This window comes from Eleutherodactylus coqui, chromosome 8 (genome assembly GCF_035609145.1).
Source record: "Eleutherodactylus coqui strain aEleCoq1 chromosome 8, aEleCoq1.hap1, whole genome shotgun sequence".
Taxonomy (NCBI): domain Eukaryota; kingdom Metazoa; phylum Chordata; class Amphibia; order Anura; family Eleutherodactylidae; genus Eleutherodactylus; species Eleutherodactylus coqui.
Genome location: NC_089844.1, coordinates 80,184,770 through 80,210,708, shown reverse-complemented (window position 1 = coordinate 80,210,708; position 25,939 = coordinate 80,184,770). Strand labels below are relative to the sequence as shown.

Genomic DNA, 25,939 nt, shown 5'->3' with positions numbered 1-25,939 from the left:
TTTAACTCCTCCAGACACACCCATACGGCTGCCCCTCCTATTTAGTACACAGAATGCCTGCTTTACAGCCTTCTGCAATCCATTCTGTGTACTGCCCTGCCACAATAAATACGCAGATTTTGTCAACTCGGATGGATTTTGTTGTGCTTTTATCTGTGGAATGCGTTCTGCAGAACATGTTGCAGGACTTCTTGAGTTTTTTTCTGCAGACTTTAGAAATCTGCAAAAACAATTCTGCAAGACATTTTTATAATTCCATAGTTGAAAGCTTTCCCACTGCGTAATTGAATCTTGTGGTTTTGAATTAAAGACGCGCAGAATTAACCAGGTGCCAAAGACTGCTTGGTAGATTGGCCCAAGCACTGATGCTTGGCAACATTATAATTGCTGCCCCATTAGCTGCATCATGCCTTCCAGCGCTTCGTTTACAACACATCCTGGCAGCAGCGGGTTCCTGCAGCATCCGGCAAGTTTGAGCATGTTGGTAAGATGATGTCAGCAATTGCTAGGCCTATATAATGCAAGATGGGCTAAGCATAAACCTCTGGTTGGCAATGCTGTTTTCTTATATCGCTAGTATGTCTGTTTTAGGCTGGATTCACACGAACGTATATCGGAAGGGGGGGGATGGAAGAGCCAGGAGCAGGAACTGAGCTCCCGCCCCCTCTCTGCCTCCTCTCCGCCCCTCTGCACTATTTGCAATGAAAGGAGGTGGGATGGGGCGGGGCTAAGTTCTGAGAATTAGCCCCACACACATCCCGCCTCTCCCCCTTGCAAATAGTGCAGAGGGGCGGAGAGGAGGCAGAGAGGGGGCGGGAGCTCAGAGCACTGCTCCAGGCTCTTTCAGCCTCCCCCCCTGCAGAGAGAGAGACGCCGTAAATCGGCTCGGCGTGAAAACCGAGCCGATATACGTTCGTGTGAATCCAGCCTTAGCCTACAGATGGGCAGGCAGAGCTGGGTTAACTCAGTGGCTCCTTGGCAAGTGGAAGGCAATGCCGTTTGTGGCGCCTATTATTTGGCACAAACTGAAAGATTCGTTAGTGAGATTGGGGTAACATCACTTCTTAAGTAGAGCACCTAGAAGGTGAGTGAGGAGACTTATAAGGCCATGCATGCTCTTCTGGGAAATGTATGCAAATAAAGCAGATGGAATAATACCTCTGCAGCGCCACCTATTGGATAGCAGCATTCCTGCAAATTCTCAATCATTGTTCTAAAGACCCGTATAAAGGGTCGGACATTGATTTGCAGGAATGCTGTCAGCCAATAGGTGGTGCTGCAGAGGTATTGTTCCATCTTTCTTATTTAAGACTGGACTGACACTTTGTTTTCAGCCCTTATCTCTTCTCTCCTGCATCTTCCTATCAGCTAATTTATGAGCCCAACAAAGTCAAACTTGATCATCTGTTCATTATCTATCCTGAGGATAGATCAGTAATAGTAAAAATGTTCCAATTCATGGACAACCCCTTTAATTAAAAGGGTATACTTTTATTTAATCAGATGTGATTCGTAAAATATAATTATGGGCCCCCTAATTAAAAATAAAAATCTTCTATTCTTTTTCATCATCGACACTTGGTGCTTCCCTCATATTGCCCACAGAGGGCAAGCTGCATGTATAAAAAAGAGAGAAAAAAAGTTATTGTATAGTGCCAATTTATTCTCTGGTGGTTCCAGGTAATTTATTTATTACCCCGCACCAAGCTGGGTACTGATTTTACCGACCTCAGAAGGATGAATGGCTGAGTCAACCTTGAACCGGCTACCTGAACCATGCGGGGATTTAACGACCTTCAGGTTGTGAACAAGAGCTTAGGACTGCATTTCTGCTGCCTTAACATTCTGCTCCATCACAAAGGCTTCATCTCTATAACCTTGTAAGGGCTCATTTACATGACCGTGATTTTGGTGTGTCTTAGCCTGCGATGCACGGCTGCATGACACTCAGTGAATGGAGTCAATGAAAGTGAATGGACTTTCAGTGATCTGTTCACCTGAGTGTATAAATACTGTGTGTGGATAAGTGTGAAAAATAGATCGCAGCATACTGTATTTCTCTGCGTACCACGCAACGTAAGCCCTATACTCTTGTATGAGCAGCGTATGCAACCACTGTCCATACACAATACATTGCATTTGCGCGCTGATTCCTACGTAACCCCGCTATGAAACAGAGCGGAGAATTTTTTTTTTAAAAGACAGCATTACGCCATGTGCATAAGATACGCAAACACATGCAGTACACTCGCTGCCATATGTGGTGATAGCCGGCTCTCTGCCGACAGAGCTGACATCACACACACCGGTAAAACGCTGCAGAACTATTTTTAATGCAATTGTGCGGCGTATTGCAGATTTTCGCATCTCTCATAGACTTCTATGGGACCATAACTGTGCAAATACCCAGAAAGATATGCAGTTCCTCCTTTTTTAACATGACCAAAATGCACGCCAAACGTGAAAGAACCCATTGACATCGATGGGTTTTATTCTCTGCGTATGGCAGGTGTATACTTTTGTAAAAACGCGGGCAAATACATCCATCCAAAGAAGCCCTGATACTAACAGCCCAGATTGGATAAAGTAAAAATGTGCTGAGACTACCCCCCCCCCCCCCCAAACTACTAACACACATTAGTCAATTTATTCATAGATTTCCAGGAGGGGCAACAGAGGAACGGTCCAACCTAGAGTTATAAGAAAAGCTGATCTAGAATTCTTTCATTATGAGGAATACAACTATTTACTAAAACCGACATTGCAGGACTGGTGATCGGTCCCCTTTAAGACATTTGTCACCGACTCATGTTTAGTTAGCGTGATATTAACTGACAGCTATGCTTACCAAGAAATCTGCAACACTTAACAGCTATATAAACCAGCACCAAATACTGCTGTATAAAATCAATGTGTGATACCTGAGCTCGCGAGATTAATTTACCTCCCAATCACAAATTTGCCAGCAGCACAGATATGTAGCTGAGTAGAACCGTGTCCCCGTCTTCTCCTGGCCACATACAGTATCATTACTGTTCTGCTTGGATTCCAACCATAAAGCTAGCAAATGCTGTAGATGATTAAAAGAGATACAAAAAGAGATAAAAGTGTAAAGATTTTTTTTTTTTTGCTGTCTGGAAAGTTTTCAACTTCTTTCCTAACTAGTTTCTACAGACATTAATTAAGTCTGGCTCTGGGCTAAACAGGACTCAGGCCCTAAAAATAGCCCCCCAGGGTCCACCTTTTACATGGAAGCAAAAATAAAATCAGCTGTCACCATTAACGCATGTCTGAGAAGGAACAAGCACTGAGTGTGGAGCTGGTCTCCACAGGCTTACTGTAATATAACGGGGACTGGGAATTATTCTATACACCTAATTATTAGCCAAAATCAAAGAAAGTGCCAGAGGAGGAGCTGGATGTTCACGTAGACACATTGCGTCTTACCAGCACGTTGGGTGTTACTGATATACAGGATAGAAGGTATGTGTTTGCTTTTATTACATTATTGCAGTGGTTATCACTGTATATACTGTCTGTACTGAGCACTGAGGTCGGCTGAGGATGGAGATACTCAATCAAAAAAGTTATCATTAGTTGCAATGTCTGCATAGTTATACTTATAAAGTAAGTGATCTATTAAAATACATCAGTGTGAAGAGTAAACTGTGGCTATACTTATTTTAACAGGTTTTTGTTTTTTGCCTTAAACTTTTTTGCATGATGTTTTTTAAAAGTCCCTTATTGTAAGGGCATGTGAATACAGGGCTGGTGCTAGCACCTGGCAAATCCGGGCAGGTGTCGGGTCACACTGTGTCTGGGGAGCCCACAGGCCACAAGGGTCCAGGAGGGGCTGCTGGGTCAGCATAGCAGTCGGGCCCCTGATTTCAGTTTTATTTAGTCAGATTCATAAAATTAAAAAAGTACATACACACCTCCTATGTCGCTCTCTGGCAGTTGTAGTCTGTGATGCTGAGTTTCGGGTTGGACAATTATATGACACGCATGTGATCACTGCAGGCCATTCCCGATCGATGCGTTAGTGAGGACGGGAATGTCCACAGCTATCTTGTGTGTGTCACCTGATTGCCCAACCCAAGGGTCAGCGGGAAAAAGTGGCACAGACTACTTATATTTATAGGGGGGACAATGTAATGTAAAAGGGGTAAAAAGGTGGCATGTAAAAAGGGCAAAAGGGGCATATAAAGGCCGGAAAATTTGGCATGTAAAGGAGGTATTAGGGGGCATGTACAGGGGGCAAAAGGTGGCATGTGAAGGGGGCAAAAGGTGGCATGCAAACATCGGTGACATCATCATTGAGGTGTTGGCTGTCGGCTTATTATAAGTGCCCTTCTATCATGGCCAACGCAAAAATAAAAACAGGGGCCCACTGAGATTCTATCGCCCGAGGGCCCACATAAATCTGGAGCCGACCCTGCGTGAAAACTACTATATTGTGGCTCCATGTGATCTTCCAGCTCAGTAATGCATCTGCATAGACTGCAAGTAAAGCCTTACAGCTTCCTTGCACAGAAAATTTTAAAAAAAGGATTGCACACACTTCTTGAATTTGCAAAAGTTTTGCTTTTCTTACAGATGTATCAAATGTTCAGAGTATATCCAAGCAATGTTTTGGGCAGTATAGCCCTTTATCAAGACAAGAGCAAAAACCCCAGAGTCCAGGGTACAATAATAGAAGTACAATTCTGGAGGGGCTGATGGTTGAATCTACCAGGCAAAACTGGTGGAGTGTGAAAAGGGACCTAAGGTCGACACTGGAGACACAACCACTAACCCCTCTGAAATTGTACTGTTATTGTTCAATGACACACTGATGTGTTAACTCTTGGCCTGATAAAGGGCTATACTGCCGAAATGTTGCTTGACTATACTACACCTATTTTTTGCATTGATCATCTTGTTTCAGGGCTAAATTCCTTTCCTGGACGTGTAGGGGACTGTATTACCCGTAGATGATGTATTACCCGTAGTCTTGGCGGTCTCTCCGTTGGTTTTGAGTAATATTTTCGGGGGCCTTTAGACTACCTAATTACACATAGTGCACTGGTAGTGTAAGCCCTCCCGGCTGCCTGAAAACAGCACATGGAACTGGTTGAATGGAGGGACAGCTAAAAAGATCATTTACAACTGGTATAACCTCCTTCACCCTCAGGTCCAGAGACAGAATTTTGTCCAAAAAGTGGAGGGGTGCCTGAATCAAGGTGTTTATGCAAGTTTAATGGAGTATAAAAGTTGCAAATTTTTGCATGTTCCCTATTTGTTGTAAAATTTGGGACTTTTGGACCTTTCTGTATGCTACTGGCCACTTCTAAACCTGGCTAGGGCCAGATCCTCGTGGGCCTATTGTGTATAGAATATGCAGGAAAGCGCCAAGAAGATCTTTTTAAAAATAAATATAGATGTAAATCACTCCATTAGGAGGTGTAGACTCACCTGGCACTGAGCAGGGACACCTATAGATAGGGATTTACCCACTCAATGCCTGCAGTCCTTGTGCGCTTGTAAGACAGTGGAAGTCACTCCTGGTTCTGTGGTACTCCAAGGATTCAGGTGGCAGCGAGAGAGACCCCAACACTAATAAATGAAGGGATAATGGTCCCAAAGAAAGAAGAGAGCTGCCTAAGCAGTGAAAACCTCCATGCTTTTGACTGTTGCCAATATAGATAATTTATTTCCCCAGCAGGGGTATAGGACAAAACACAAAAAAAGGCACATAGAAAAGTAGCCGAAGTGTGGACAGAGGTGACTCTCACCCACCGGATGCAAATTGCAAGGCCGAAAGTTGCAAATTTTGACATGAATCATAATTTGTGACTTCTGTATGTGAGAAAACGAACATTCAAGTCTTAATATATATTCCCCTATATGTTTTAGATATTTTACACCCACTTCAACGGTTTTGAATGGTACCCAGAAAAAGGAGTGTAATGAAATGATCTCAAATGTATCAAATGTGCGCCATTTTTAGTGCAAATTACCAATGTAAGATAAGGCAAAGTGTCTAATATACCTAGCAGCTTGTGACTAATTCATCATGCTGATTACACAAAAGTTGCTGACTTGTAAAATCATGCATCCTACACCACTGTTGATAAATCTTCCCCAGACTAGTGTCTTTGCATTTAAGAATTTGGTCTTAAGTCATAGATTCAGCTTTGGTGAATGTATGAGAATTAGTGATGAGAGAACTTTTGAAAAGTTTGGGTCAGCCAGTTCGCTGAACTTTTGCTAAAAGTTTGGTTTGGTCCGAAATAGTTTGAACTGAACTGAAACTTCACAAAAATCAGTGAAACTGGTGTATAACATTGTCTAAAAGCCCTCTGAGAGTGTTATACAGGACTTTTTTGGCTCTTAGATACTGTTATGTACTAGTATTCAGGACTAATGTTGAGTGGACCAAACAATTAAACCCTGTTTCGGGTAGAACTTTGCTAAAAGCTTGGTTCAGGCTCTTCCCGAACTAAACTTTTAGCAAGGTTCAACCTGAAACAGGGTTATATTGGTTCTGTTCATTCAACACTAATGAGAATATATTAGTAGTAGAGAGGAGCGAGCACCCAAATGCTCGAGTCCGCGTTATTCGAGTCAAGCTTTTCGTAAAATTCAAGAGCTCTACTTTAGTAACGAACCCCATTGACTACAATGGGAGACTCGAGCATTTTTGTATGTGGGACGCCGGGTGCCGAGTCTTTTTTTTTTTCTAGGTTCGTGTGTGTGTCTCTCTCTCTCTCTCCCCCTGCCAGCTAGCCAAAAAAATTTGCCATTGACACGGGCGCTGCGTCGCGGCGGTGAGGGGCCAAAACAGGCACGTCACAGCGGGGAGGAGCCAAAAACTGGGGCGGGGTCAAACACGGCTTGATGCTCGTTCGAGTAATGAGCACCATCGAGTACGCCAATACTCGAACGAGCATCAAGCTCAGCAGAGTATGTTCGCTCAACTCTAATTAGTAGACTTCTTAGCCTGCAATTAATAATGTTATTGTTGGAAATTAGAGATGAGCGAATATACTCGTTTCGAGTAATTACTCGATCGAGCACCGCGATTTTCGAGTACTTCCGTACTCGGGTGAAAAGATTCGGGGGGCGCCGAGGGGCGGGGGGAGGCGTAGCGGAGTGGGGGGTAGCAGCCCTCTCTTTCTCCCTCTCCCCCCCACTCCCCGCTGCAACCCCCCACTCACCCACGGCGCCCCCCGAATCCTTTCGCCCAAGTACGGAAGTACTCAAAAATCGTGGCGCTCGGGCGAAAAAGGAGCATGGCCGAGTAGGTTCGCTCATCTCTATTGGAAATGCTTCCTTTTGTAGTACATGTTCCCATAAAGCCTTGTTTACAATTGTATTGGGATGCAGTTTTTAGCCAACTGGGTATGGATCCAAAAAGAGACAAATCAAGCTTTCAATTATATTTCTTTTTCGTCTTGGATTTCTGTCCTGTTTTTAACTTTGAGAAATATAAAAGAGAGCATTAGGTTTTGCTCTGAATTTTTTGATGACAGGAATAACAAAATCTGACCTGCTGTCAAAAATGCTAAAACCTTGAGGAAAACCTCATGGACCCAAATATAAGTCAGTGGATTCCCCAGAGTTTGTTGGGATCTGTTAAATAATTGATCTGTCATAGCTGTCATGACTCCGATATGGACGGAAGCCAATGATGCAGGGAGACCAAAACCTCAAAAAGATACATAAATGGAAAGAAAAGACTTGCAGATCAGGGACATGTGGCTGCAGCAGACTATTCACTGGGGGAGATTTATCAAAACTCATGCAAGGGAAAGGTGGAGTAGTTGACAATTTCCAAAAATCAGGTTGAGCTTTATATTTTCCGAAGGGCCTTTTAAAATGGTTCCTATCGCCGAATCCGAAGTATTTAGAGTTTTCATTCATACATTTTTATCACTGAATTTTTATTCTCAACCTTCAGCTTAAATGGTGAGTCCCAAGAGGTGCAACCATCAACCATTACACAATGTTGGCAGCAGGTTGTCAATAAACAATATTGATGTCTGACTTTTCAAAACGTTTCTTGAAAATCTAACATAAGTGCAGTCCCTGCCTAGAGGATATTTTAACCCCTTAAGGACACAGCTATTTTTGTTCATTTTTGGATTCTCCTGCTTACTTTCAGGAATCATAACTCTCTCATTCTTTGTCTATGTAGTTGTCTGAGGGCTTGTTTATTGCAAGAAGGGTTCCATTTTTAATGTTAATATTTAATGTACTACATGATGTACTGAAATTTTAATTTCTTATGTGGAGTAAGGACCCATTCAGATGAGTGTGTTTATGTGCATACATAGGTGCGCACAAAGCCGTGCATCCACATACGTGCAAAAACACACATGTGAATGAAGCAGCATTGCTTTCGATGGAGCCGCAGCTGCTGCCGGCAACCCCTGCAGAGATTTTTGGGAAAGGGCTTTAAATATAAGCCCCTCCCTAAAAATCATCCGTAGCTTGTGTATAAAAATAAAAAATATATATACTCACCTCTCCCCTGCTGTTGGGGCTTGGAGCATCTAGCCACTTGGTCACCCTGCACTGCCCTGAAGCTCCTTCAGCAGATAGGGATTTAAAATCCCAATGAATTCAATGAATGGTAGAGCGCTCAGCCAATCAGACACAATCCTTTCAGGAGGCTTGCTGAAAGAGCTTTGGAGCAGTGCAGGGAGACAAGGGGCTAGACGCGCCTGAACCCCACAACGGCGGACAGGTGAGTATGTATATATTTTTATTTTTTACACAAGCTAGGGTTGATTTTCAGGGAAGGGCTTATATTTAAAGCCCTTCCCCAAAAATCACTGCAGGGGATGCCGACATCAGTCAATCAATAGGAGAACTTTGCGATCCTTTGCCACAGCTGTGGCAGGGGATTCTTTACTCCCTTCAAGGGGTCCCCTTGTCACTGAACACTGTGACAGTGCTGTCACAGTGTTCAGTGATGAGGGGACTGCCTGCGGGAATATTTACGCGCAGCACAGACATTCCTGGTGCACACATGTCCTATGTTTTGCAGGTGCACGCGTTTGCACGCCTGTAAAACACGAGCATGTAAACACAGCATACGGAACCAATTGTTCCAATAGATGCACATTTTTTCGCACGCGCATATGTACGTGCAAATACACGTTAGTGTGAATGAGGCCTAAATTGAAAATAAAATGCAACTGTGCCATCTTGTGGGGGTGAGGGTCTTTTCTGTGGCGTACATACTGCAGCAAAAAAAAAAAAAACATGTTAACTTTATTCTATGGGTCGGTATAATTACGACAACATCAAATTTATTTCATTTTTTTTTTTTTTGCTATAGTGCTTTAAAAAAATTAAATATAGTTAAAAAATTTATTATTTTCTTCCACAATCCAAAATTTTTTATATTTCTGTTAATGGGGTTGTGTGGAGGCTTGTTTTTTGCAGGATGACCTGTGGTTTCTATTGGTACTATTATGGAGTACATATGACTTTCTAATAGATTTTTTTAAATACTTGCTTGGAGACAGGGTGATAGAAACCCCGAAATTCTGGAGTTGTGTTTTTTTTTCTTACAACTTTCACTATGTTTCAGGGCTTTTGATTTTATTATGAATATGGGAAAACATTTTTCTTCATTATTTTTAATATCCTTTATTTTTACATTAATACAAAAATCTTATATTCAACTATTTTTTCCCCTTTTTTAGGCCCCAGAGGGGATTTGCAATTGCTTGATTGCATATACAATATACTGCAATACTTCGGTATTTCAGTATATTGTATGTCTGCAGGTAATCTTCTGCATGTCTTAATAGCCAGAAATATGTGGCAGTCCAGAGCAACTTCAGAAGGCCCTTGGCTGCCATAACACCCAGATGACACACCATTATCTCCTTGTGTGGGAGCTGTTTGGAATCTCTGATCACCAACTGGGTCAACTAAAAGCGCTGATAGTTAAAGGCAGATTATAGGGTGGGCAAAAGATGATTTTTATTTTGGCACTATATAGAGGTTTTATATATGAATACTGCACCAAATTCTTATTTGCACATTTGTGGGTGGTTTCCTGCAGAGTTTCTTGGAAAAAATATTACTGCAGTTTTTGATGCAGTTTTTTGAGCGGAAACTAATAATGGAACTGGGAGGAAGGAGAAGTACAAGTCCTTCCTTAATATTTCCCATTCCCTTTGAATCCACTTCTGGCTTTGTCTTAATAGAGTTAATGAAAAACTGTCACAAAAACTTCAGATTTTTTCACAAAACGTTTGTAAAACTGTTTTTTATGGTAGTTCTTGAAGGTCTATTTTCGTGGTGGGTCTTTACAGAATATTTTACCCGGTTGACTCAAAGGACTTTGATCCAGTCTTGCTGGCAGTTACCCCCAATGGGACCTGTTGCATTCTCTGATGAGCTTCAGGAACCTTCAAGGAATACAAATTTCCTTTGCCTTCCCTTCCTAATTAGTGGATATGTCCTGCTCATAACGATAGTTAGTATTGAATGAACTGAACCAGTAGAATTCTGTTTTGGATTGAACTTTGCAAAAACTTCAGTTCGGCACCAACCCAAACTAAATTTTTAGCAAAACTGTACCTGAAACAGGGTTCTACTGGTTCAATTTGCCCAAGACTAGTCTTGATCGCTGGTGTATGACACTGTCTAATAGCGATAGACCCTGTATAACACTCTCACCAGTTTTAGGGGGTTATGGTGAGCTTCCATATTGGTTTGAACTAATTCAGACCTAATCAAATTGCAAACATTTGCTGAACTGCTTGAATTGAACTTTACAAATGCTGGCTCGTGATTAATGTGAGGGATCCTATTAACCCTTTGCAATCCAATTTTGGATTCAGGGTTTCCTAGGGGGTTTTCTCTTTCTGCCATTATGCAATGGCGCCATCTGCTGGCTAGAGCCAGTACTGTGGTATTGGACATGCTGGAGAGGCCCCCAACAACAGAGCGGCCAGTAATATACAGTAAGGATACCCTTATCTGTACATCCGACATCGTAAACTGTACAGCTTTCAATCGGAATGTCTTTAGACGTCAGACAATGGATTGGAAAGGGTTAATACTGCTATAATAGGCAATTGCTGTGTTTATCTATGCACCCATGAAAACACACATTAAACTGTTCCATAGTGAGTCCGAATAAATCAAGCGCCGATGTACCTTAGATGCAGACTATGCAATTGTTCTCAGAAGAGAGGGGGCACTTGACCTGATTGCACCATCCATTTGCTACAGGTTAGTGAAAATATACACAGGACCTTCCTCCAAAGAGGAGCTGCATTTTTAGAGAACAAGGAGGTAGAAAATGGACATAAGAGTCATATTATGGGCATGAAATGGGCATGAATGTCTCCCATAGGTCTTATATGAAGTCACGGGGGACAAAGATGGTAAAAAAAATAATTATATAAATAAGTAAAAACAAATTACAGAAAAAAATAAAAATATATACATAAAAAAGAAAATAACCCGAAGCCGACGCCATCCAAAACCGTCGCCGTATGCTCCCTGTTATACAAAACCATACATATCATTCTCTGCAACCTCAACTTTCCTACAACTCTAAATTCTCTTGTGTGTTAATGCACAAAAAAAGCACAAAAGGAGTTTTGCCTAAAGAACTGACGGGGAATGTAGCAAGGACCTGTCCCGCATAAACTAACCTTATGTCATTAGTCTTGGTGATTCCCCAGAACATGGCACATACATATTTACTTTGGCCGCTGTATTTTTATGCAAAGAATATAAACCCAAGTCTCTTTCTATCACTGAAACAGACTGTGGGAGCGACATTGCTTCACGATGAGCTCGAAATGAATGCTGGAAGCGGAACAAATGTACATAGATTACTGTCAAGGGTAAAGAAAAATATGCATGCTGCCGAATTGTAGACCAGGTTATTCTGTACCGGTTATGGAGCTATCGCAGTTTACAGTGATTTATTCCTCCGGATTGGATATTTTAACAAGTAATGAAACCAGGAAGGATAAACTTACTTTTTAAATCAGCCAAAGTAAAGACTCAATGACATGCTCTGTGTTTAATAATAAAATATGTTCTGCCTGTCTGCATTCAGGCTCAGGCTCGTTGGACGAAGGAAAGTCGGAATACTGTTATTATTGCGGCAAGAGCCATGCCATTAGCTAAATTTGTATTTGCATTGCATTACTATTTCCAGAAAGGAAGCAGCCTGATACCCATCCTAATGTGGGATTTGCCAGTGACTCATAACCAGAAGACTGGTCTAAATCCCATTGATTATTTGAAAGGGTGGAAGCCTTCCTGGGCGCCCATTACATAAGGCCTTAATGCATTTTATGGTACATGTTACAGCCAGGATACCTGAACCTCCCACAGTCCTACTGAACCGAACTTACCGTGTATCACCATAGAATACTATTTTGCTTCAGTGGTACCATGCTGGATTCGTTTGTCATGTGTGTAATGAAGGAAAAAGATAGGTGGAGCAATCCCAGATAGGTGCCTAATGCTTTCAGTGGGGTTCAAATGGAACCATGAACATTAATTTGGGATGAAAATTGAAAGAAGGTGCTGCCAACCAGATGGACGTCTCACCTTGGTTGATGGGCATGGAGCTTGTTTGTTAATCAGAAAAACCTGATGGATGGTGCAGCCTTACAATAAAGTGCTTCTAACTAGAGATGAGCGAGTATACTCACTAAGGCACATTACTTGAGCGAGTAGTGCCTTAGCCGAGTATTTCCCCGCTCATCTCTAAAGATTCGGGGGGCGGCGGGGTAGAGCGGGGGAGGAACGGAGGGGAGATCTCTCTCTCCCTCCCCCAGCCCCCCTGCTCCCTGCCGCAACTCACCTGTCACCCGCGCTGGCCCCCGAATCTTTAGATACGAGTGAGGAGATACTCGGCTAAGGCACTACTCGCTCGAGTAATGTGCCTTAGCGAGTATACTCGCTCATCTCTACTTCTAACTAATCTGTAAGGGTAAATGTTCCTTATTGCATAAACACAAGCAATAAATGCATTTTAAGACAAGTGGCCTCTTCATCGATACAGCTGGGATATAGGCTGAAGGTAGCGATGAGGAAAAGGAGAGCGAAAAAGGAAAAGTGGAGGGAAAGAAATGGTGATGAAAATAACAGATTACTATAAAAATGTCTAAGATTAAATCCATGAATGTAAGAGGGAAATAAATATTAATACAACAGTATAAAAGTAAAGTGTGAATATTTCACAACAATTTACTTTTGTACATTGTGGGACTGTAGTACACCGGATTGCCTGCAGAGGGCTATAGAAACAGGCATTCTGGTACTACAAAGAGTTAACACCTTTTGGGTGTGTTAGGAAGCATTACCAAAGAGCTAGTTTGTGACACACAGTCAGGAGAGCAGAGAGTACCAGCTCAATGGAGCTGAAGGGCTCGAAGCCTGAGGTCCTGTTTGGACCAGTGAGATCCTCTGTGGATGGTGGCCCAGTGGGTTTGTGAACCCTAAAATTATGGACTGTGTGTGATATGCTGTTCAAGTTTTGCTGTGCAGTAGAATAAATGCTGGTGAAAGCCAGTTTTAAAGAAATTCCTGCTTCTGGAGTCTACCTACTCATGTGGTGTGCCTTTTTCCTGACTTTGAGGTTGGCAATCTGCAGGCAAGAAACCCGCTTGCCACAACGCTTAAAGTCTCATGTTCATGGTCCTATTGGTAAAACGCTGCAGGTCTTCCTGCAGTGATTTACTGGTGTTTGTGAATACTGTGTCTGCTGGCAGATTTAACACGTGGCTGCGTGTGCACTGTGCGTGCCAGCATATCACATGCACATGGACATGCGCAGTGACACTTTAAAAAAAAAAAATCACCTCTGTTTCATAGTGAAGTGGCTTATGAAAATGCCTCCCATACGCAATGTATTGCATATGGTCAACATTGCATACGCTGCCTACACCAGTGTATAAGGGCTCATTCAGATAAGCATGTTTATGTGCGCACAAAACCACGCATCTATTTAGAACCATTGGTTTCCTATGGTGTGTTCACATGTCCTTGTTTTACATGTGTGCAAATGCGCCCACCTGCAAAAGATAGGACATGCGTGCACTGCATATGTCTGTGGTGCGTGTAAATATTCCCTGTGGGGAGACCCCTTGTCACTGAGCACTTTGACAGCACTGTCACAGTGTTCAGTAATGATGGCACTCCCCACGGGGAGTAAAGGATTCTCTGCCACAGCTGTAACATCTGTGGCAGAGAATTACGATGTTCTCCCATTGCTTTCAATTGAAAGCAATGGGATGCAGGCCACCCCTGCAGTGATTTTCAGACAAGTGCTTTAAATATAAGCCCTTGCCTGAAACTCATCCCTGGCATGTGTAAAAAAAAAAAATAAATAAATAAATAAATATATATACACATATACACACTCACCTCTCTGCCGCTGTCGGGGGTCAGGCACATCTAGCCTCTTGTCTCCCTGCACTGCTCTGAAACTCTTTCAGCAGGCACGGATCTAAAATCCCCGCCTGCTGAAAGGGCTGTATCTGATTGATTGAGCGCTCAGCCATTCACAGGCAACACTCAGCCATTCATTGAATGACAGCTGAGCGCTGCCTGTGATTGGTCACAGTGCTCAGCCAATCACAGGCAGTTCTCGGTCATTCATTGAATTCAGGACAGTGCAGGGAGATCAAATGGCTAGACGTGCCTGAGCTCTGTCAGCAGCAGACAGGTGAGTATATATATTTTTTACACATGCTAGGGATGTTTTTTAGGGAAGGCCTTATATTTAAAGCCCTTCCCTGAAAATAACTGCAGAAGTTGCCAGCAGCCCATTCTTTCAATGAGGCCACAGACAGCAGCAGCGAACCCATTGAAAGCAATTAGCACGGACCTTCATTCACACGTGTTTTGGCACGTACGAGGACTTGTGGTTTTATGCGCATCTATGTATGCACATAAACATGCTTGTCTGAATGAGGCCTAAGGCTCACACTGCATAGTAAGCAGAGAAATGCATGCTTCAATTCTTCATTATTTTTGTCATCCCTGGGAGTCCTGGGGGTGGAACAACAAGCGATCAAATATTTTTCGGCTATCCCATTAATAGGTGGTTAATTGATATTGGTGGACAAACCCCTTTGGGACCATTCATATAGGCCGGAGTTAGGCTGGACCTTTAAGCTGCAGTAAATTTCGCAATAATCTGCAGATTTTGATGCAGAATAGAAAATGGCTGAAAACCTGCCTGCATCAAAATCCGCAGTTACATCTGCAGAATTTCGCATGGAATTTACTACAACATTTTAACGGGAAAGTCGTATGTCTTGGTAATCATTGTTAAGACTTGTTAGGGAGTCACATTCTGCCATCGAAAAGGTAGTGCTACAAAGGTATTTTTCCATCTTCATTATTTGCATAAATTACCCAGAGGAGCATACATGGCCTTATAAGTCTCCTCACTCAACTTCTAGGTGTCCCCACACCCCTTTTGGGAGTTCTCCTTGGTGAGACACTATACTATCCTGTGACCCACTCACCCCTCCAGTGTCTTCACACACTTTTTGGGTGCTCTCCTTAAGGAGACACAAAACCCCTTCTGACCTTTGGTAATCACATTCATGGGCTCCACATATAGTTCTCCATGACGACAAGATGATCTAGCTGAGGAAAGTCATGTAAGACCTTTGCAAGAATAATAAAGGGAACCTATCACCATCCCTATCAGCACCATCAATTAAGTTATGGTGCTGTTAGGGGAGGGGATAGGGAGCCAGGGGATGTATTTTTATAATCACCCACTCCTTGGTTCCCATGCTGTCACCCTCTGACTCTTTTCTGGTTACCATGCATGCGCTCTCCCATAGACTATGATTGATGGTCATTGATTCGCCTGCATCCAGATCACATTCTGCAGTTCTGCTATTCCCATTTTCAACATGGTAAATTAACCCCTTAATGCTCCAGGACACACATTTACCTATTACACTGCTCCATACAAAGTGAGTGCTGGCTGTTTCTTACAGCCAGCATCCACCCACAACAGCTCCGATAAGCACCACGGCTGATCACAGTTGCTAACCCTGTAAATGTCAAATTTGACAGCAGCATTTAAATGCCCCAATTAATGTTCCGGGGACCCCAACAACCACCCGTGATCTCATAAAAGCCCCCAGGGCTGCAATTGCCTGTGGCATGGCTTTATAGATTGGCTGTCAGATTGTGGTATAATGCAATACTGTGGTATTATATGATATTGCAGGAGGGATCAAACTATTGCAAGTTCTTGTCCCCTTTGTGGATTAAAAAAAGTGTTAAATTCAGTTAAAAAAAGTTTTATTAAGAAGTATTTAACAAATAAAAGGTAATAAAAGTTGTTAAAAAAAGGATTTTCCATATTTATTATAAAAAAATCTAAATAGAAAAAAAAACATTTGGTATCGCTGCATCCATAAACGTTTGATCTATCAAAAGTAATGCATTATTTACCTTGTAGGTAAGCATTCTCTAAGAAAAACTGTAATAAAAAGCGATAGAAAAACCCACATGTACGCCAAAATGCTGCCAATAGAAACTACTCGAAGTCCTTAAAAAAAGAGCCCTGACACAAATATGTTAAAAATAAGACCCCCCCCCCCTAACCGAAGATGGGGGGGGGGGTAGTTTTTTTTCCATTTCACTCCAAGTTTTTCAGTGCATTACTTGTTACATTAAATAGTACCATTGAAAAATACAAGTCATCCCGCAAAAAACAAGCTGTCAGACAACAACTCTGATGGATAAATGAAAGAGTTATGATTTTTTTAAGTGGGTGTCCTTAGGGGTTAAAAATTACATCTTTATTCTGTAGGTCAGATACAGCAATACCAGATTTTTATACTTTTTATGGAGTTCTACTTACAAAAGTACCTTTCAAAGAAAATAGCTTTCTGCCTTTTATTTCTACATTAATGGGGCTGTGCAGGGGCTCATTTTTTGTGGGCAACTTGTAGTTTATTTTGTACTATTTTGGGGCATATTCAACTATTTTGATCAATTATTTTATTTTTTTTGGAGATAGGGTGACTGAAAAAGCACAATTCTGGCATTATGTATTTTTTTGTTTTCTGATGGCACTTACCGTGTGGGACTAATCAAGTAATATAATAGATTCAGTGATACCAATTTGTTTTACATCCATGAACAGGCGAACAGAATGTTGGAGAGGGCTAAGAAAATCTTGTTAATGCATGGAGAAGATAAGTATTTACTGAGAGATACATTAGGAGAGCCCCCAATCCTGCTATAAACTTGTATTAGGGTAATAACTTGTTATGGGCCTCCCCTCCGGGGTGCAAGATTGCTAACTACATCCTCAGCACTAGCATTTTGTCGTGAAGCAAATAGCACTTGTACAAGTGGAGCTCAGATCTTTATCCCTAGCTGAACTCTAACTTTTCCGAGCCGGGTCCCAGGACAAGCACACTGAGATATACAGGAACAGCTGGCCACTTTGCGCATTAAAGGATCTGTATTACTTGCTTCCAAATTCCTCTAATCTCTGATATAAGTGTCTTCTTTTACGTGCATGTATGTCAGCAGCAAGTCCTAAATAGAGCTCAAACATATCCAGTAGGGCAGAGTAAGCCTATACAATATATATGGGACATGAACATTTAATATCTGGCACATTTTCTTCTTCTTATTCTAGAAGTCAACCACTTGTAACTTTAATTATAGAGTAGCTCTTCTATGGGAAATACTCTTGGAACTACTTTGCATAAAACATCAGTGAATGGTTAATGTACATATGATCCAGGCAACAGAGTGAAGAAAATCAGGTTGCAGAATGTGTCGTTGGAGGAAAACCATGTTGAACGCGAATGACCCTTGAAATCGGCTCATTATTGCATTCCACTATAAAATATATACAATTTTAATTTATGTCTATATATGTAGCGTGCTTATAATCTGGAGCAGGGGTGTCAAACTCATTTTCACCAAGGGCCACGTCGGCCATATGGCTGCATTCAAAGGGCCGATTGCAATTGTAAGACTCTGTAGTAAGGGCTTGTCAAAAAATGCGGTTGTAACTGATTTTCAGTTGCACAAATACGCAGTGTATTTGTGTGACTGTAATTCTCTTGTGTTCATGTGAACGAGCCTTAATTATGACCCCCATAGTGGCCGCAGTAATATTGACACCCATAGTGGCCTCAGTATTAACCCCTTCCCGCTGCAGGGCGTAAGTTTACGTCCTGGCAGCCTGGTACTTCCCGCAACAGGACGTAAACTTACGTCCTGGGGATAGCGCGGGATCACATATGATCCCGCGCTATCCCACAGCGGGAGCCGAGTGTCAGTCACAGCTGGCGTCCCGCTGCAACAGCGGGGGGCATCGGAGATGTGCCCCCCGCTGTTAACCCCTTCCCTGCCGCGATCTAAGTAGATCGCAGCAGGGAAAGAATTTACAGAGGGAGCGCGGCTCCCTCTGTGTCTCCGGCCGGAACTCGCGATGTCATCGCGAGAGCCCGGCCTGTCACCATGGCAACAGGACGCCAGGCACTGGCGTCCTGTATTGCCTATGCCTGAGACCGCTGTATAAGTGATAAGGCATGGCAGAGCAGCAGCTCTGCCATGCCTTATGACAGCGATCATCAGGGCAGTGGTTAAAGTCCCTCAGAGGGACACAAACAGTGTAAAAAAAACAAAGATTAAAAAAAGAATTAAAAAAAGAGTAAAAAAAAACATTTTTTTATGCTTTTTCTCAAATTAGCATGAAAAAAGGTAAAAAAAAAATAAAATCCCACATATTTGGTATTGTCGCATCAGTAACGACACGTACAATAAGGTGCACATGCTTTTGACTGTGCACGGAAAATAAAACGCTAAAAAAACCGCTAAAAAACTGAGGCAAAATGCTAATTTTTAGCATTTTTGCCTCACTAAAAACGCAAAAAAAGTGATCAAAAAAGCCATGTGTACCCCAAAATGGTACCAATAAAAACTACAGCTTGTCTTGCAAAAAATAAGCCCTCACAGAGCGCTGTACATCAAAAAATAAAAAAGTTACAGGACTTTGAATGCAGCAATTTAGAAAAAAAAAAAAAGATTTCCAAGAAAAAGTGGGAAAACCTAAAAAAATGTAAGAATTTTGGTATCGTTGTAACCGTACCGGTCCGCAGAAAAAATGGAATGTCTCATTTATGCTGCATAATTAACGCTGTAAAAAAAATTTAAAAAAATCTATGGCAGAATTGATGCGTTTTCTCTCCCTGCTATCATTAAAAAAAAAAAAAAAGTTTTACAATATAATCTATGTACCCAAAAGTGGCGCCGATAAAAACTACAGTTCACCACGCAAAAAACAAGCCCTCATACGGCCGCGTCGACGGAAAAATAAAAAAGTTATGACTTTTGATAAACGGAGAAGAAAATCCGCCAAAAATTGTTGCGTCCTTAAGCCCAAAATAGGCCATGTCATGAAGGGGTTAATAGTGAGCCCCATAGTGGCCCCAGTAGTAATAGGGTACCTCATCGTCGCTCCAGTAGTAAGAGTCCCTTATATCAGTGGCCCTAGTAGTACTAGTGACTGCCATAGTAGTCCCAGTAGTAAGAGTTCCCTATATAGGTGGTCCCAGTAGTAGTAGTGCCCTCAATAGTGGCTCCAGTAGCAATGATGCCCTCTATTTTGGCCCCAGTAGTAAGTGTTCACCACAGTATCCACAATAGTAATAGCAACCTCCCTATTGGCCTTGAGTCGGACAGCATCCCTATCGGCATTCCACTTACCCAGCCTGCAGGTCCGGTCAAGCGATGGCAGTGCAGAGTCTGTGACCACTGCCTACAGGATGGCGCACACAATGCCAGGGAAGAGAGGTCAGTGATTAGACTGCACTACTGCCATCGGACCAGACCTGCAGGCTGGGTGAGTGAAATGCTGCATGGCCGGCCACATAAAATGAGGTGGTGGGCCTGATCTGGACAGCAGGCCTTATGTTTGACACATTTGATGTAGGAAATGCAGTTTCTCTAACAATGAAGTTACAGTGAAGCTGCACTTTATGGAAATGTTGTACAAAATGCAGAACATAAAACAAAGGCATCTTGTTGCTGTGTGTCCCTTTTGGCCATGTTGTAACAGGGTTTATCCCTGCTTGTATTACATGTATTTGATCTATCACATACTATTGTACTATTTCTACTTTTAGTATCTCAATACTTTTAAAACTGAAGGCCAGAGGCTGAAATGGCAAGGCGCTTTGTTGAAAGGGTGCAGTGCGACTAGGGAGCATGTCTTGGGAGAAAAGTTTTTGAGTGGCTACAAAGTTTTATTAAGTGTATTGTCCTTTTTTTAGCATCAGAGAAGCCAAAAACGGTTTGTGCTTCTGAGTGCTGTTACAGCAGACCATTACAGTGAACTGGAATCCTCACTATGGCCTCCCATTTGTGTAGCAGATTCCTTGCCATCCTTCCCATGCCTCCAGGAACCAAAGTTTCTCCTCCTCCCAAGCAGAGATTGCAATCTGATAATTTTTTTTGCAAAAATTGGTATGCCTGTTTATCTGTGCTTAAGGTCGTGTCTATGTGTGCAAAAAAAGCACGTCTATTAGAACCATTGGTTTCCTATGATGTGTTAATATGTCCGTTTTTTTAAGAGGCACAAAATACTCGCACCTGCAAAAGATAGGACATGTGTGCACCGGTAAGGTCCATGGTGCGCGTAAAGAATCCCTGTGGGGAGTCCCCTCATCACTGAACACTGTGACAGCACTGTTACAATGTTCAGTGATGATGGGACTCCCTGTGGGGATGAAAGAGTCCCCTGCCACAGCTGTCACAGCAATAGGATGCAGGCAGCCCCTGCAGTGATTTTCGGGAAAGGGCTTGAAATGTAAGCCCTTCACTGAAAATAAGCCCTAGCATAATGAAAACAAAAATTAATATATCAACTAGCAGTGCTGTCGGGGCTCTGGTGCTTCTTCTCTCTGGCTCCCCGACTGTATTCTTCAGCAATTTCTTCTGGCCGGGGATTTTAAAATCCCCGCCTCCATAAAACGCTGCCTCTGATTGGCTGAGCGCTATGACCAATCAGAAGCAGTGCTCAGCAATTGAATGACAGCTGTGCGCTGCCTCTGATTGCTCACAGCGCTCAGCCAATCAGAGGCAGCGCTCATCCGTTCCTTGAATTCAATGAGCAACAGCGGCGGTTACCTGCATACCATTGCTTTCAATGGGGCAGCAGCTGCGCCGCCCCATTAAAAACAATGGAAGAGCATCGCGATCCTCTGTCATAGCTGTGACAGCTGTGGCAGGATATTCTTTTGTGCCCGCTGCAGTCCCCTCATTAATGAACACTGTGACAGTGCTGTCACAGTGTTCAGTGATGAGAGGACCTTCATGGAGCAGCTGAGATAAAATATATATTTTTTAAATGTGTTACCCTTTTCAAAAAATAATAAATAAGCTCATATTCACCTCTCCCCCTCCCTGTACTTCCCCTGTCGACAACTCTGGGTCTCCCCTCCGACATATTGTTTACAGGCTGCAGTAGCCTGTGTAGAGGATGTTGCAGGCTGTAGCAGCAATCGCTGAGTCTTGTTATTGACTGCCGCAGCAGATGACTTCCTGTACACAAGCTGCTGCAGCATGTAAACAGTATGTTGGCAGGGAATAAGTGAAGAGTCAGGAGAGGTATGACTCGTTGTTAGAAAAAAAATGTTGAAAACAGCTCAGAGTACTGCACAAACATAAAAGAAGCCATACTTGTACTCACCCACTCTCCAGTCCCCTGCTATTCCCCAGCCATGGCCTCATCAATAACAGGGACCTGTAAGCACTTTAGCTGGTGATTAGCTGCAGTAGTCACATATCCCATTGTAGGAATCTAATTGCAGCTGCAGCCAGAAGTGAAGACTAGTGGGGAATTGGGCATAGTTGGTGTGGAAGCATCAGGGATTCGGGTGAGATGAGTATTCTTTCTTTTATGTTTATGCCACACTCCAAGCTGTTTCATTTTTTTCTGCCTGGATAACCTTTTTATATTTGGATAGAATCTAACAATTGTCAGCCCCCTATGGTAATAAATGTACCCTCACAAAAATGGATGATGCAATATGCAGTACAAGAAGTCTGGAGATATTGTAATACTTGCTTTCTAGAACCAACAAACAATACATTTACTAGGAAATCTATTTATGATCTCCAGCACTTGCTTTATATCCTGTGCTTAGTTATTGATTCAAGCAGTCAAGAGAGGTACTAGATGTCTTTGACTTGACCTCCGGGCAATTTTTGTGCTAAATATTCACTAGAAAAGATCTTGTAGAAAACTTATTTCAGTAAACATCCAAAAAAACATCTAACACAAAACATTCAATCCAAATAATAGATACAAAACATTCCATTCAAATAATAGAAAACCTCAACGCAAGGCTCAACAAAACACTCAATGGAGTGTAAATAACATCAGGAATTTCAGTAAAATGTAGCAATTTATATGTTATAGGTAGTCCGTCAGCTAGTTGTTTGCCTATTAACCCTTTCCAATCCAATTTTGGATTTAGCGTTTCCTAAAAGGCTTTCTCTTTTTGCTGTTATACAACAGTGTCATCTGCTGGCTAAAGCCAGTGTGTGTGCGCCAGAGAGGCTTCCGACAGCGGAGTGGCTGGCAATAGACGGTAAGAATACCTTGTCGGACGTCTTTTGACATTGGAGCTGTACAAGCCTTAATCAGAATGTAGGAAGATGTCAGACAGTGGATTGGAAAGGGTTAAACTTAATATACCAACACATGAGTGACTGAATGATGTTTAAAATAGCACCATTACCTCTGAGCAATGTGATTACCATCTCTAGATAAAGCTGCAAAAAGGCTTCATACGCCATATGTTAATTAGTTTTGAACCGTTCGCTGGGTGGTTCACATGTGCCAGCAATTGGGGTTCCCTCTTCTGCTAGAAATACCCCTATGTTGATGGATGTCTACAGCTCCACCTGCTGGAGATGTCATGTGTTCCATTGTACGGCACTCCTGCATTGCACTGAGGATGGCGAATGTGTAGAACATCATTCCCGCCGAGGAGGAGCCACAGCAGATGCGCCTGAAGCCTCAGGCTTCCATATGTGGAATGTATGAAGTCTCCAGCAGTGGGAGCCGTAGACGTCCATCAGCATAGAAAGGAGTGATTTTAGCAAAAGCCAGAGGTAGAGAGCTCGCACTGCTGAGGGATGTGAACCGCCCATCAGACAGTCCGGGGCTTATTACCATATGGCGCGGGAAGCTTTCTGTGGCTTTATCTAGAGATGGGAGTCACAGTCCACAGATGGGAGATGGGAGTCACAGTAATGACACACTTTTAATCATCATTCAGTCACTTCTGCGTCAGTATATTGAGTTTAATAGGCAAGAATGAGCTGACAGACTGTCTTTAAATAAAGAGAACTCTAAACTGTATTTAATGTAGAATCACAATGAAACCACAAAATGCATCTATTATCCTATGAAAATAAAGACAGGAGCATTCAGAGGGCTGCAGCTGGAGCGCTCCATAGAAGAGCCCTAATATTGTACAGAAATACAACCACGCTTTATTATAATTCTTATTTGCAAATTCATCCTTAAAGCAATCCTCAACATTCTGTCCCTGGATCGGAGGGTGGAGGAGGTATATTACCTGTAGAGGATTTCCAGGGCTGTACTTCCATTTTGCTTGTCCTGAATACCATTTTCCAATTACATTATGTACTGCTCTGTGATTGACCAATGCTGATCACATAAGCAGCGCTGGCCAATCACAGAACAAATACGTCCTAACATTACCAATGCAGTATGTATGATTAGGTAGTCTAAAGAAGGTGGCAGCCATCTTGGCCATCTAAAAACAGCATGTAGGTTATTCAAATGTAGACTTTTAATTGGAGATAGGCCTGTCAAAGCAAAAGGCAAGAAATGCTGTCATAAGTATACAGGCAGTGAAGCTTTTAATTCATGCTCTTTGTAAGGAACCACCCCAATATGTAGTATTTCCATAGAGATGTAATGAAAGAGTTGAACCAGAAGTTGCACCAAAATTGTAGTGTGTGTCAAAATTTACCACAAAATTTGGTTCAACGGAACAGAGCATGCTCACTGGACACTGTGTGTTGGGTTGATTCTATGATGCAAATCAGGCAATTGCATAGTAAGCTGAGTGGCGTAGGGCTGAAGATTAGGGTGCTTTTTATGCCTGGGACCAAGAAGGGGTAGAAATCTGTAGCCCTTGAGCTGGTGGGGGAACAACATGAACAGCAGGAGGCAGCGAGAGTGGCGCTTCAGACTATGGATTAAGTTGTGGACCCACTATGGCCAGGAGGATGCCCAGCGCAAAGAGCTGTCAGTGACACTTGAAAGCACCCTTAGAGGCCTGAAGGCATGGACTCTCAACAGCTCGAACCCAAACTTCTGGCCATTCATCCTCACTGAACCTGATAAAATAAAAAGAAGGAAAAAGATGAAGGAGTAGTAAACAGAAAAAGAAGGAAAGAAGAGACAGAAGGATATACGAAAACAAAAGAAGAAGATTTGTCCCTTTTTCTTCTTCTATTTCCTTCTTTTTTTCTTTTTTCCATCTATTTCTTCTTTTTCTTCTTTTCTTCTTCCTTCTATTTTTCATTATATTTGCCTTAAAACAGCTTAAAAGTACTCATATACACTATGTGACCAAAGAGTGTTGTACAGGACTTTTACGGACTTCTTCAGACGTCCTTATTGGCTCAGAGAATCGAGCACATTGCTGTCAATTGGTTTGTTCTCATGAGCTTGTTTGCATGCTCAAAAAATAAGACTAGCTCTATTTTTGTGCATATTTGCGCACGAAAGGCTAAATAGAAGTTTATGGGATATGCGCAAATGCACAATAAGCTGCGCAATTCCGGAGTAAAAAAACACATTTGGATCTCATAAATCACAGAAGCGGTGTATCCCGGGCGCATGTGAACTGGCCCTACATGCAAAAAAAGTATAGTACTATGATATACAAGCAAATCTACCTCATCAAACCTCATTCACTGCGCAAATAGGTTTCACTGACCCATGCATAGTTGTCTAAAACCACCCTGAGACAGTATTGTGCACGAGTTTTACGGACATGGGGGAAGTTTCACTTCAATTCAAACTAATTTGGACCAAACCAAACTTTTTACCAAAATTTGGCGAATCGGCCAAATCAAATCTTTCAAAAGTTTGCTCAGCACAAGACGAAACTGTATCTACGTGTCTCTGCTCTGGAGTATTGGAGTTGACAAGTGCGCTTGTTGTGTAGTATTTGTGTTGTATGTGCAAAGGAAAGAATTAGCTCAGTGCAAAATTGAGAATGCAGGCTGTGACCTGGCTGTGGACACATTATTGATCCATAGTCATGATAGGGTTAAAGTACATTTTCACTGTTCTACTTTCAACATTTTAAATACTGGAGTCAAGTATAGTGTGAAATTAAGGCCTCTTTCATAGGGCAGTAGTGATATTGCCGCAAAAAAAATCGCAGCGATATCGCAACTGTGTTCTGTGCCATATCGCTGTGGTTTTTCACGGTGACATCACGATTTTCACTTTGTGGCACTTTTTTGCCAGGATTTTGGGCAGCACTTAAATATAAGCCCTACCTCGAAGATAATCCCTGGCTGCATTAAAAAAACAAAAAACAATACATCACTGCAGTGCTCTATGAACCAATCCCAGCCATTCAATGCGATTTCTGTGATTGGTTTATCAAGTGCTGCAGTGATTGGCTGAGCCGCGGCGCTCAAGAACCAATTAGAGCCAGCACTTACTGGAGGCCAAATTTTTGAACCCCCTGACCAGTTAGCGCTGGCTGAAGACTACAAACAAGTGTCGTGGGACTGCTGGAAAAGAAGTGCGGTGGAGCAGACAGCGCCTGTTAGGTAATGTATTGTTTTTCTGTTTTTTTTTTTTATGCAAGCAGGGCTTATTTTAGGGACAAACAGTAAG

At 42.4% G+C, this 25,939-nt stretch overlaps 1 protein-coding gene across 2 annotated transcripts in view; it reads left to right on the top strand.

Moving 5' to 3' along the window:
- The window catches only part of XIRP2 (xin actin binding repeat containing 2), a 190,051-nt gene that overhangs the window by 50,131 nt on the left and 113,981 nt on the right, over positions 1-25,939 (top strand). The window contains exon 1 of one of the 2 annotated variants that reach the window (XM_066575912.1): positions 3,309-3,483. The exons of the other annotated variant lie outside the window; for it this stretch is intronic. The gene's annotated coding sequence lies outside the window, so the exon portion shown is untranslated. Of the gene's footprint in view, positions 1-3,308; positions 3,484-25,939 lie in introns of those variants that run through there. 2 annotated transcript variants of the gene reach the window in all.